We start from the raw sequence: 12,829 nt of genomic DNA on the forward strand, positions 1-12,829 counted from the left end.
CAGGGTTGTGTGGGAGCATCTGCAATCTTAATTACCCAGGAGCTGGTTCACCCAAGAACAAGCTGGAGCTGTGTAAAACCCTTGAGCTAGGCAGAGGCAAGGGCCGCTGTGGTCCATGGGCTGATTTTTATTCAACAGTATTGATTGTTCTTGGCAGATATGGTGCCTGAGGGCTTTGTGGTTGTGTTTGTTAGGGAAAATTAGAGGTCATTGTGAGACTTTGAGAGTCGATAAATCTAAATTTTGATGAAAAAGGCAAAATCCAACTCTGAAGCAAGTACTCAGGCAGCCCATGTGGAAAAGCAGTGAGGGAGCACAGAAAGGGCTGGAAATTTTACTGTGTTTTACCTGTCACCCTGCAGCACTCAGATTACAGTTGTATTCTGTTCAGGAGGAGGAACAACAGCGAGGAAACCTAGAAAACAGTATGTCCTAGAAAACAGTATGTTGTGAAATCCTCTCCATGTGACATGAAACAGACGATCAGTGTCAGGAAATGCAGTCTGGCTGTTGCTACCCGGTTTATGCTGCATGCAGGTGAGCTGACAGTGTGTACCCCTGCACAGATAGCGGGCAGCACTGCAGCCTTTGCTCTCTGAAGTGCTCAAGGGTTGTTGCAAGTCAGTGTACCAAAACTCATCCTTGGTCAGAGTTTGATTTATAAATTCAAAATAGGGTTTAAGTCAAATCTGAGGAATGATGCCTGGATTAATTTGGCATTTTTTGCTGAGCTGGGTATTGTTAACTTACTCGAGCCTTACAATATCCTCAGGCACCAATTATGCCTTTTTATACCTAAATTCACAGAAATGTCACAATGTTTCTAAAGTCACACTGGCGTAACATAGGAGGGACCTTTTTCCCCAACTCAGCCTTGTGAGGGAATTGTGGAATTATTTTCTTTCCAGGCTTTGCTTAATACAGGTTAGCTTGCAAGCAAGACTTCCTCATTGAGGCTGAGCTCATGTTTCTGAGCTTTCCAGGATGCTGCAGCACATGGTCTCCTTCCCAGAATGGTGTCTGAAGGCAAGAGCCATTCCAGCAAGTGTACTTGAATTGCAATTAAAGATGTTATTTAAACAAGAGAAAAAAAAGACTACTTGAATTTGAGACACAATTTAATGTGATACTGAGACGAGTAGCATTGGCAGGACTGTTGTCTTTTGTGAATGCATGAAAAGGCTTAGGTATTTTCTTTATCAGTAAATAGTAATGACAATCATCATCATGTTTTTGTGCTGTTTTAAAATCACTGTTCAAAACCACCTTCAGTTTCATTGGCAATATTAACCCAAAGAAATGAGCTTCTTGGTCTAGGTACCTTTTTATTTGACTGTGAAGAGCCAGTAAATTGTACTAGAATATCTTGTGGAGTCTGTTTTCTCTGCATGTTCCTTGTCAGGGCTTTTCTTATTTATGCTCAAATGAAGAGTGTATGCCAAATGTTGAGACTAACAGGCAAATGTGTGCTGAGCTAAATAAAACATCTCTGCTCTCCAAGTTCTGGGAAGCTGAGATCCCAGACAGTGGCTTAAACTTGTATTTCCAGGCAGTGGCAGACATGGTTGGCAACTTTTGGCTTCCCTTCAGGAGGTTCAGCATGACCTGCTATGATTCTCTTCCTGAGAAATACCCAATACTAAATGAGGGAGATTAGATCAGGGGGACAGAAACAGGCTCAGCATCTCTGGCAAAAATTAGTCTTGAATGTAGGCATCATTTTTTCCGTTTTGACCTACACAGCAGATGTTATATATATTCCAAATGTAGTAAGATAGTGAAGACATTGTTATCACATCTGATAGCATTGCTGTGACTGCTGCCATGTTGGAAGCTGTGCACACCTCGCTTTCATGGCAGTTCTCTCCCTTTCAAGTTGACATCTCAGTTGTTAAGTAGGTGCTGGCCTCCCGACTTCCATTTCTTCGAGTACACTGACCAGGTGATTGGTTTTAGTCACTCTTTTATTTTAAACACCTTTCTCCATTCAAAGTTGAGTCAATTCAAAAGTCCCCTTCTCCAACAGGTTAGCTCTTAAAATACCCGCTATGTAAGCAATAATGAGCACAACCTTTCTGCATTTCTAGCCTCATCTTTCCCCCTTCAGATCCTTCCTAGTGAGTTGTTTCTTTCAAAAGTCTGTTTGAAGGATGCAAATTAAATTGGAAAAAGGAGCTGTTCATCAGGAAATACATCTTTTGTCTTCTTCCCTGCAATTTCCTTTCCTGCTACCCCTCACATGCTTATGTGTAGACATCTTCTGTATTGCACAGTTTTATGGGCAACATTTCACTTCTATTTTTTGCACCATGTTTTATTTTTATTTACTTCTCTATTTTGCACTGCACATGGCACACCCCATGCCCAGTGTAATCACCTGGCCTGCCTCTGTCTTGCACCCAAACACTGGATAGCTGAAGTTATGGGAAAGGTGGCATTTGCTCAGGATTGTCTGCCAGACCTTTTGGTTTCTGGGAATCTCTGGAATGTTGTCAGTTTTCTAACTAGACAGATTTTAAGGGGTTTGACCATTCTAGGAACCTCTTACGGGAGATTGGAGACTGGTGTGCAGTGGACAGGAAAGCCTGGAGTGAATGTTCTATATATACTTCTGAATCTTATGATCCAAACAGTCCTTCACCTAGTCCTTAATCTTTCTTTGGATATACTGATACCTTATTTTGAAGTCTAGGTTATTAAAGTGGCTAGATAATTTCAAAGTCTCCCTAAAGGATACAGAGTTAAGCACAGCTGTTCTATTAAGTAAAACCTTCCCTCCCATCCACTCTTTCAGCCATTTAACCTAAAATCTTTCATGGTTTTTATTCCACCATATAGATGGTAAGCAGACACAGTATTCGTACTTCCCGTTAGCTGTAATGTAAAAAGCCCTTGCTGAGTGCTGAGGTAAAAATCTCAGTTTAATTGGTCACCCAGACACAGCTATTGAGAACTCTGTTATATCAGAATACGTTGCCACTACTCTTCTCTTTGAAATGACATCCTGTCTTTCTGAAGCCTTGAGTGTACTTGACTGTAATTAAGATTAGATTATTTTTTACTTTCAATATTTAAATAAAACCCCAAAACTACTCTTTGGCACACCGAAGCAGTGCTGTACATTGGGTTGAAAGGATGGATTTCCTTCTGATCCTCAAAGACAATTAAGTTACTCCCTGAAGCATGAAATTTAATTACCCTCATCAGAAGCGGCATGATGCAGTGGATTAGGACATAGAAATAAGAATCAGGAATTTTTATTTCTGATCCTAGTTCTACCATCTAGTTATTGACTGAGTCATATAACCTTCCTGTGCCTCCTATTCACTCACCTGAAAAATGAGGTGTTTGATTTCTTTGCTAAGGGCTGTGAGGTCTGTATGAGCATCTAAAGATGTAACAGCTTGTGTGAATGCTAAGTGTTCCTGGGATTGCCTCGGCTTACATGCTGCCAGCAGTTATTGCAATTTGGTTTCATACAGTGAAATCTCATTTTTTTGGCAGTGTTAGTTTCATTAAAGGAAGTATAATCAAGTTCACATGCAAATAGGGAGAGGACTACAAGAGGAGGTGACACTAAAGAGCCATTGCGCATCAGAAAAGTTTGCTGAGCTGTCATTCTTTTCACATCAGTTTTGGTGCTGTGTCTTAGATGGGATTACTAGTTGTAGCATCCAAGGGGTGCCTCCAGCTGTGCACTTCTCAAGAGGTGGAAGAAAATGTTCTCCATCTTGCATGGTTTAACTAGGGAGCAGAAAGGAATGTTCAGTGCCAGATGGGCATACTGCTCTGGGCAAGTTGTTTAGCTCTTCTGTGTTTGAAATTGCAGCAGTCTCTTACTGGAGTGATTAGTCATGTCATGTCAGTAGAGAGCTCCCATGAAAGACTCAGAACTGTTTATTGGAGGTGATAAAGTGGCTAATTAAAATAATTTGTTCTGCTGTTTAAAAAAAACAACAACGCGTTCTCATATCTCAGTCCCACTTAACCAAGAGAGCTTTTGAGTAGATGACCTTCTTAATATGCATTTACCATTGTTTAAATTTAAGAATTGTCAGTAACAAATATCGTCCTGTAAGTATCCAGATTACTCTTTCCACAGACATTTTAAAAAGGAAATCTGAACTAATAATAGCCCTGCCATTATGTTCCAGTGCAAAGGTGCCAGTTTACGCTGTTGGAAAGAAGTTTGCCCTCCACCAAACTGCATAATTTCATTGTCTGTCTTTGAATCCCTCTGCAGTTCCTCTGCTCTTTCTTCCAGGGCCTCTCTCTGTATTAAACTCCATTAAAAGATTCTCATATGTAATCTCAAGAATTAGATTGAGTTGTGAGGCTGCAATTCTTCAGTTACTTACCTGATTCAATTCTTTACAGCACTCAAATGTAAGTCTTCAAATTTTCAGAGCAGGAAATTTACTTTAACCAGGTTAGTAAAGCAAAATCTTTGTAACAATGATTTTTCAAAGAGATCCTCAGGAAAGAGATTTAAAAAAAAACAAAAAAAACAACAAAAAACAAACCTCTATGGAAGTTAACAGGAAAATGTACTTTTCTGTATCTTTCATCTTCTGCCATTTGAATACATTTTCCTGTGTAGAATAGTTGTGTTGTGGTCTTGTAGCACACTCTAAATATAGGAGGAGATCCTATAACCAATGAAACTCTAGTGGCTTAATTGCAAACTACCACTGTTATCCAAGAACAAGTATGACATAAAAATAACCTTTATTGGGTACTTGTGTCTCACGGAAACCTAAAGCAATTCATGCCATATTGTGATATCTCCCCAGTTGTACAATTTTCAGTGGAGTAGCTGTACAGAAGAACCCAACATTGCAATCCTAGAAGAAGCTTCTTTCCTAGTGCACGTGAGGCAATGTCATTGCAGTCTGGAGCCAGAATCTTCTTGGTCTCCTCTTCTAGGCAAGGTAATTGCACACCATATCTGAGTCATTGGTCACACCTAGCAGAATTACAGAGCATTTTCTTGGGGGGGGATGTTATTTTATCTTAAAAGCATAAAAAGGTAAAAGGAAAAAAAGAATTACTATTATTTAATAATTTTTATGGCAAAACTTTTGCAAAGCCGTCTTCTAAAGGCATTATGAGGGAAGAGCAGGGAAGCATTCTTGGAACCAGTCACAGGAATGTTAAAGGTCTGATCCAATGACACTAATAAAGGTCTTAACTGTATTTAACCAACAGTTATGTCTTGCTTATGCAAAAGGCCATAGAAAAGGGTAGAAAGACAACTGGCATTAAATCAATAGACAACAATGTATACCGCTTTTTTTTCCTCTTATTAAGTAGAATGATGCATGAGCAGAAGAGTTTGCATCGCGAACTTTCCGCATTGCACATCAAGAATTATCTCTTTTAGAGCTTGTCTTTTGCATTAATATATAGTAACTTTGTTGCCATTTTAGAAAGTAGATCCTTTTCAAGACTGTATCATCCTGCATCAAATTCAGGCCCTGATGTCTTTTAAGTAATTTTAAGATCAGTAAGCTGAAATTAATTTAAAGTTGATAATTTAAAGTAATTATAAGGCGGTGTATTGTATTGTTTGAACTAATGAGAAAAGAGTCTACACGGACTCTTATGGATCATTGTATTTTTTCTCCCTTCTGTGTTGTAGAATTGTAACAGCATCTTCTTGAAAACAGTTTTTAATTTTCTGTTGGCTGCAGCCTGAAGGGTCTGTCTGGTTCTTCCTTTGTGCAGTACCCATTAGTTGCTGAAGCAAAAGAAAGTCTGCAGCAGCATGGAGGCAAGATGCAAACTTGTTATAAACTCCTGTATAATTATGCAATGGCACACAGGATGGAGAAAGTTAGATTCTTTCACCAATTCATCTAGTAAAGCGGAAAAATCAACTTTTGAGCTCCTACTGTTAATTTTCAATTCTGTCCTTAACAAGGTTTCATTCTCAAAAATCAGCTTCTAATTTTTTTACTGCCTTTATAATGCCACAGGTGAATTTTGATGTGAAGTACTCTCACACAGCTGCTATTATTGCTATTTAAGTTTGTAATTCCCAAAATTTTGCATGGCGTTTTGCCAAAGAGGTAGACTAAGTCCTTGCCGAGATACGTTGCGTTTTGCTCCCAGGCTCACCGTGGTCAGTGCTGGTAACAACAGAAGTATTTCAGATGAGAGGGAGCCTGTACCAGGAGCAATAAAATCAGACTGTAACTCAACTTAGTTATGAGAAGTCTGTTAAATTCCACAGTTTATTTCCTGTGGTGAGTGGAGATGAGAGAGCAAAACACAGCTTGAATTCAGAGAGTTTTTTCTTAAGGTGAAGGGATAGTTTGAAGTGCCTCTTTTCCCTCAGCCTCCCATTAATAGCTGCTGGGGGTGCACAAGACGAATTGGGACTCGGGGGCCCATGGAACTCTTTATTTCCCACCCCACAGCTCGGGTGCCTTTTGCCCTCATTTACTATATATAAGGCAATAGAATTTATGAGTTGTTATTTGGGTTTTGCTCATTGTTTCCATGTTTTTCTCATATGTTGAAGGCTTCAATTTCAAATTGGTCTCTAAATGTGAGAAAGCAGTGGCTTTACGAGAGCCAGGCTGGGATAGCATTCTGGGTAAACTTAATTTGTGCCTAGGGAACAGTGCAAACTGGCAGTGCACGGTACTGAAGAAACGGGTGGTAACACAGGTGTCAGGCTGGCTGGCGGCACAGAAATGAATTCTACCTTTCAGATGTAGACAAATGTCTGGAGAATGGTCACAAATATGGTTCCTGTATAGGGGATGTCAAGACTGAAGTCCCAGTGCTTGCTGGAATCAGGCATTAAGAAGCACCTCTTTAGCAGGATGAAAGAGCACCCAACGTGTATGTGTGTGTTAATTGGATTCAAAATCATTTATCTGTGAAGACAGACAAATGCAGGATTCAAATATTCTGGCTGGAGATTTTACTTCAGACTTCTAGCACTTTTTTTTTTTTTAATTCATTGCCTCTGAGAGAGCATCCTGACTTGCACTTGCAGTTAATCAGTGCTGGCATTACCCAGAGGAGCTTGCAAAATGGCATCTAATGCATTAGTGTATTGATTAGAATTAATCAGGAATGTGTTCCTCCTGAAGCTACAAGCGGCATGAACAACTGAAGAGTGTCTAACTATAAATACCTCTCAGAAGTTAAGTTTCCATGAAAACTGGATTATGGCTTCTGAAACTGGGTAACTGCATATGAAGTAGAAGCTGGAAAGTAAAACCTGTTACCTGGAAAACTGAGTCATAGATAGGAGGAGTAAGAATGTTTGGGTTACAGAGACATACTTTGGCTTGTTCGGGTTCTATTTGCTCACCTAACCACTGGAGGGGCTGTGCAAGGCCTGAGTTTGTTTCTATGATACCTTCACTCTAAGGAGTGCGAATGAGTACGGTTCTGTGCACCACACTGTAAAAATATATAAAGCTACTGAAGAGTGTTCAGAAGAGGACTACAAAGTTGGTGAAGGGTTTGGAGGGGAAGCCATATGAGGAGCGACTAATGTCACTTGGTTTGTTCAGCCTGGAGGAGACTGAGGGGAGACGTCATGGCGGCTACAACTTCCTCAAAAGGGGAGGAGGAGAGGCAGGCACCAAACTCTTCTCTCTGGTGACCAATGACAGAACCCAAGGGAACGGCAGGAAGAGGTGCCAGGGGAGGTTTAGGTTGGATGTTAGGAAAAGGTTCTCCACCCAGAGGGTGCTGGAGCACTGGAACAGGCTCCCCAGGGAGGTGTCACAGCCCCAAGCCTGACAGTGTTCAAGAAGAGACTGGACAACACTCTCAGACACACGGTGTGAACTGTGGGGTTGTCATATGCAGGGACAGGAGCTCGACTTGATGATCCTTGTGGGTCCCTTCCAGCTCAGGACATTCTGTGATTCTGTGAGTATACAGAAGGTTGCTTGAAAATTCAGTCCTTGTACTATGATGAAGTTCCATCAACAGTATCTTCTGCTTTGTGGAAGAATAATACATCCTCATAAGAGAAATTCTGGGTGTAGCCCAGGTTTTCTTTAAGCAACATGTTCTCTGTAGTTAATATATCCAGATCTGAACTTGCCTAAATTCTGAAAATTTTTGAATCTAGGATTTTGAGATACTTTGTCACTGAAGGCTAAGGTGTTATTAGTTTGCATCTAAATCTTTATATCCTGCAGATTCTAGGTGTCTGAGCCAACTCCTTTCTGTTTGTAACTTCAGTGAAGGTCCTGTTGGGTGGATCTGACCCACTCTATCAAGATACTGAGCAGTGCCTAAGCAACACAATGTAGTGTGTTGCTTTGCAGCATAAAGCTTTAAATTAAGATGTTAAACTGTGGTCTCTCTTATTGCTTGGGGCAGTTATCTAGAGAGGTCATCATGGTTATTATCGCAAATGTTGTTGTAAAAATAGGCTTTGATGTTGAAGGCTGTGTGGAGATGATAGTTATGTGCACAGTAACTGATGCCTTTGTCCTTGCAGTTGTCAGTTTACCAGTCTGATTCATCACTCTGTAGCATGCTTGGGGGTTATGCAGAGGATAAAAGGAGCAATCTGTTATCAGCTGTAATTTGCTTTTGGGTGCCAGGTTTCACAGAATCAAAGAACGTTTGAGGTTGGAAGGGACTTCTGAAACTGACTAATCCGACTTCCCTGCTCAATGTGGGGTCAGCTAGAGCAGGTTACCCAGAACCATAGCCAGTCAGGGTACGATTGCCTCCAAGGATGGAGATTCTCTAAGATTTCTGGGCAACTCGCTCCAGTGTTCAGTCACCCCTAGAGTAAGCAAGTTTTTTCTTGCGTTAAATTAAATTTCTTGTATTTCCATCCAAGCACATTGCCTGTTTTCCTTTCATTTGATACCACTGTCTGATTCTGTTTTCTTGCGATCCTCCCACAAGACAGAAGCATGGATAAAATCATCCCTGAGCCTCCTCTTCTCCAGGTTAAGCTGAGTTTTCTCAACCTCTCCTCATATGTCAGTTACTGAAGTCCCTTAATCATCTCTGTAGCTGTGTGCTGGACTCACTTCAGTAAGTCCCTGTCTGTCTTGTGCTGGAAAGTCCAGTATTGGACCCAGCACTCAGATGTGTGTTCCCAGCACTGAACAGAGGGGGTCACCCCTTCAACCTGCTGTTCCCAGTGCAGCCCAGGAAGCTATTGCTCTTCCTTATCAATGAGGACACATTGCCAGCTTATGTTCAACATTTTGTCCACCAGGACCCGCAAGTTTTTTTGGCAAAGCTGCTTTCCGGCCTGTCCTGGTGCCTGGAGTTATTCCTCCTCAGGGTCAGGACTTGGCATTTCTATTTGTTGAACTTCATGGTCCCTGTAGGCCCAAATTTCCAGCTTGTTAAGCCCCCTCTCAGTGGCAGCCAAACTGTCCTATGTATCAGTTTGGCTGGAAGCTTCCTGATCGTGCAGCCTGTCCAATTATCCAGGTCATTAATGAAGACAGAAAACATTACTGGCCCCGCTGTTGGCCCAGAGGTTTACCACTAGTGACTGGCTTCCAGCTGGACTTTGTACCATTGATGATAACCCTCTAAGCCTGGCAGTTCAGCCAGTTTTCAGTCCACTTACATAATCTGTACCTCCATCAGTTTGTCAGTAAGGATGGGATGGGAGACAGCATTGAAAACCTTACTATAAAGTCAAAATAAGCAACACTCACTGCTCCCCTCGGCCACCCAGCCAATCATCTCAACATAGAAAGCTATCAGATTATTTAACATGATTTCATGACAAGGAAGCTCAACACAGAGTATTTTCCATCTATATCAAAAGATGACTGAAATAGCCTTTCTGTTACCTTGCTAAAATCCTTTCTAAAATTAGATTCTTAACATATAGGCCACTAATAGAAATTTAATAAAGTTACTGCTAATTAACCTCCAGTGCCTATCAGTTATGCTGAAGTAGATCTTGCTGCTGCCAGGCATCCTGTGGTACAGGATCTGCAAATGAGTATGGGTGTGTTAAATACAAGGTGTTGTATGGAAGGGTCTGGAGATCAGAGTACTCATTCAATCATGGAATGACAGCAGAACTGAATCTCATCCGAATTGCCTACAGGTCTCTCTACTGACCCAGCGGCTATTTTTAAAGTCCCTGATAAATCCACCAGTTAGTGTCATTTTTAGCTCATTTATTTTTGTGTCTCTGAAGAAAGAGGCTGATACTCTGGATTTCTTTTCACATGAATCTTTGAATTTCAGACAACCTATTGTAGGAATTTGTACCACAAAGTATGAATATATTTTGTAATGAATCTCACTCACTTGAGTGAGTCTGCCTTTTCCCTTCTTGCATTGCAGTGATATAAAATACCTGCTTGGCAACAGCTCTGGGAGTTAATAAAGTTTCTGTGGTAAACTATGAGAGGCCTGAGAATTTCAAACTAAAGTTATTGCACCAGTAACTCAGAAAAGCAATTCCTAAAACTTCTGGCACATTTATCCAGAGGGTTAGCAGTAGCACAGAAATGGAAATCATTGTTGAGAGCCACTGCATACTTGGAATTAAAATCCATCAGTCTTCTGAAGCTGAGGAGAACAATTTTCATGACATATAGATGCTTCTGTGTTTTATAACAAAAATTAAATCTGGGGTGGTTTTTCACTCTATTTGTAGGGAAATTCGTATCCTTTAATCCCTATAATATACCTAACTTGGGATGACATCTAAAGAAATAAAGCACACAGAAGGTAGGCATTTAAAATACTCTCAATGCTTTATTAAATTTCAGTAAAAGCATTATCTATTTGGGGGAGGGAGGTGGAAAAAGAGTGAGGATGCCAACAATCCTTTCTTAAGTGGGAACCTCGAGCATGGAAGATGGGATGTGGAAATGAAGATACCTGTAAACAAAAATGGAACTTAGCAGTCTAGTTTTACTCTTCTTGCTGGAAAAGAGAGGTAGGAAGAAACCTAGTAAATAATTAAAAAACAGTATTTGATTTTCTAAGTTGCAAGTCGAGCTGCATTAGCTGTCAGCAGGGTCTTTATGCAGCACTTGCTTAGGACTTTTCCGTAGGTCCTTAACATTGCTCTTAGCAGCTTCCTTACCTGCTGGGAATTTTGTCCACTTCAGCGGAGTGTGATGACACCATCGTGTCCCCGATGAGACACACAGTGCAACTGACTGTGGAGCAAAGAAAAGTCTCCTAGCTGGTAGCAGTACAGAACTACAGAATCATAGAATCATTTTGGTTGGAAGAGAGCCCCAGGATCATTGAGTCCAACCATAACCCAACTCTGGCAATAAACCATGTCCCTAAGAACCTCATCTACCAGTCTTTTAAATACCTTTAGGGATGTTAACTCAACCACTTCCCTGGGCAGCCTATTCCAATACTTCACAACCCTTCCCGTGAATAAATTTTTCCTAATATTCAATCTTAACCTCCCCTGGCACAACTTCAGGCCATTTCCTCTTTTCCTGTTACTCAGTAGAAGAGCCCAACCCCCTCCATGCTACAACCTCCTTTCAGGCAGTTGCAGACAGCGATAAGGTCTCCCCTCAGCCTCCTTTTCTCCAGGCTGAACAGCCCCAGTTCCCTCAGCTACTCCTCATCAGACTGTGGATTCTTTGATAACAGCTGGTTTTACAAGACACCAGTCCAGACAGGGATACATGAGAAAGATTTATCTCGCAGGGGCAAAAGGATGCTGGGGCAGGAATTAGCAGGGCTCATTTGGAGAGCTTTAAACTAGACTTGAAGGGGGATGGGGTTGTAGCTGGGCTTGCGTCATTGGGGCAGCACCCTGGAGTTGATGAAGACCGGGAGGCCTCCCATCCCCCTAGGGTGAAATCGGCCCGCTCTCTGAAATGCCTGTACACCAATGCGGGCAGCATGGGGAATAAGCAGGAGGAGTTAGAAACCTGTGTTAGGGCAGGAGATTATGACCTAGTGGCAATTACGGAGACATGGTGGGACAGCACACATGACTGGAATGTGGTCATGGATGGCTACGTCCTCTTCAGGAAAAACAGGCCAGCCGGGCGTGGTGGTGGAGTTGCTCTTTAGGTGAGAGAGCAACTACAATGTATTGAGTATTGTCCAGGCATGGATGAGGAGCAAGTTGAGAGTCTATGGGTGAGAATTAAGGGGCAGGCTGGCAGGGCTGATACTGTTGTGCGTGTCTGTTACAGGCCACCAGATCAAGATGAGGAAGTTGATGAGACCTCCTACAGGAGGCCTCCTGAGAGCAGCCTCACAGTCACAGGCCCTGGTTGTGGTGGAGGATTTTAACTTCCCTGATGTTTGCTGGAAGGACTGCTCAGCCAGCCAGCCACAGTCCAGGAGGTTCCTCCAGTAGACTGATGATAACTTTCTGATGCAAATGGTGGAGGAGCCAACTAGGAGAGGTGCACTGCTGGACCTCATCCTCACTAACAAGGAGGGTTTGGTTGAAGCAGTAAAGGTTGAGGGCCGCCTTGGCTGCAGCGACCATGAGATGATGGAGTTCAGGATCTTGTGTGGCAGGAACAGGATAGCAAGCAGAATTGCAACCCTGGACTTCAGCAGGGCAAACCTCAGTCTTTTCAAACAGTTGCTAGGGGAAATCCCATGGGCAAGGCTGCTTGAAGGTAAAGGGGCCCAAGATAGTTGATTAGCATTCAGGAACTGCTTCTTCCAAGCTCAAGATCAGAGCATCCTGAAACGCAGGAAGTCAAGGAAGGGAGCCAGAAGACCTGCGTGGTTAAACAGGGAACTGCTGGGCAAGCTCAAGTGGAAGAGGAGAGTTTACAGATCATGGAAGGAGGGGCTGGCCACTTGGGAAGAATATAAGGCTGTTGTCAGGGGATGCAGGGAGGCAACTAGGAAA

Source organism: Patagioenas fasciata, chromosome 3 (assembly GCF_037038585.1).
Source record: "Patagioenas fasciata isolate bPatFas1 chromosome 3, bPatFas1.hap1, whole genome shotgun sequence".
Taxonomy (NCBI): Eukaryota; Metazoa; Chordata; class Aves; order Columbiformes; family Columbidae; genus Patagioenas; species Patagioenas fasciata.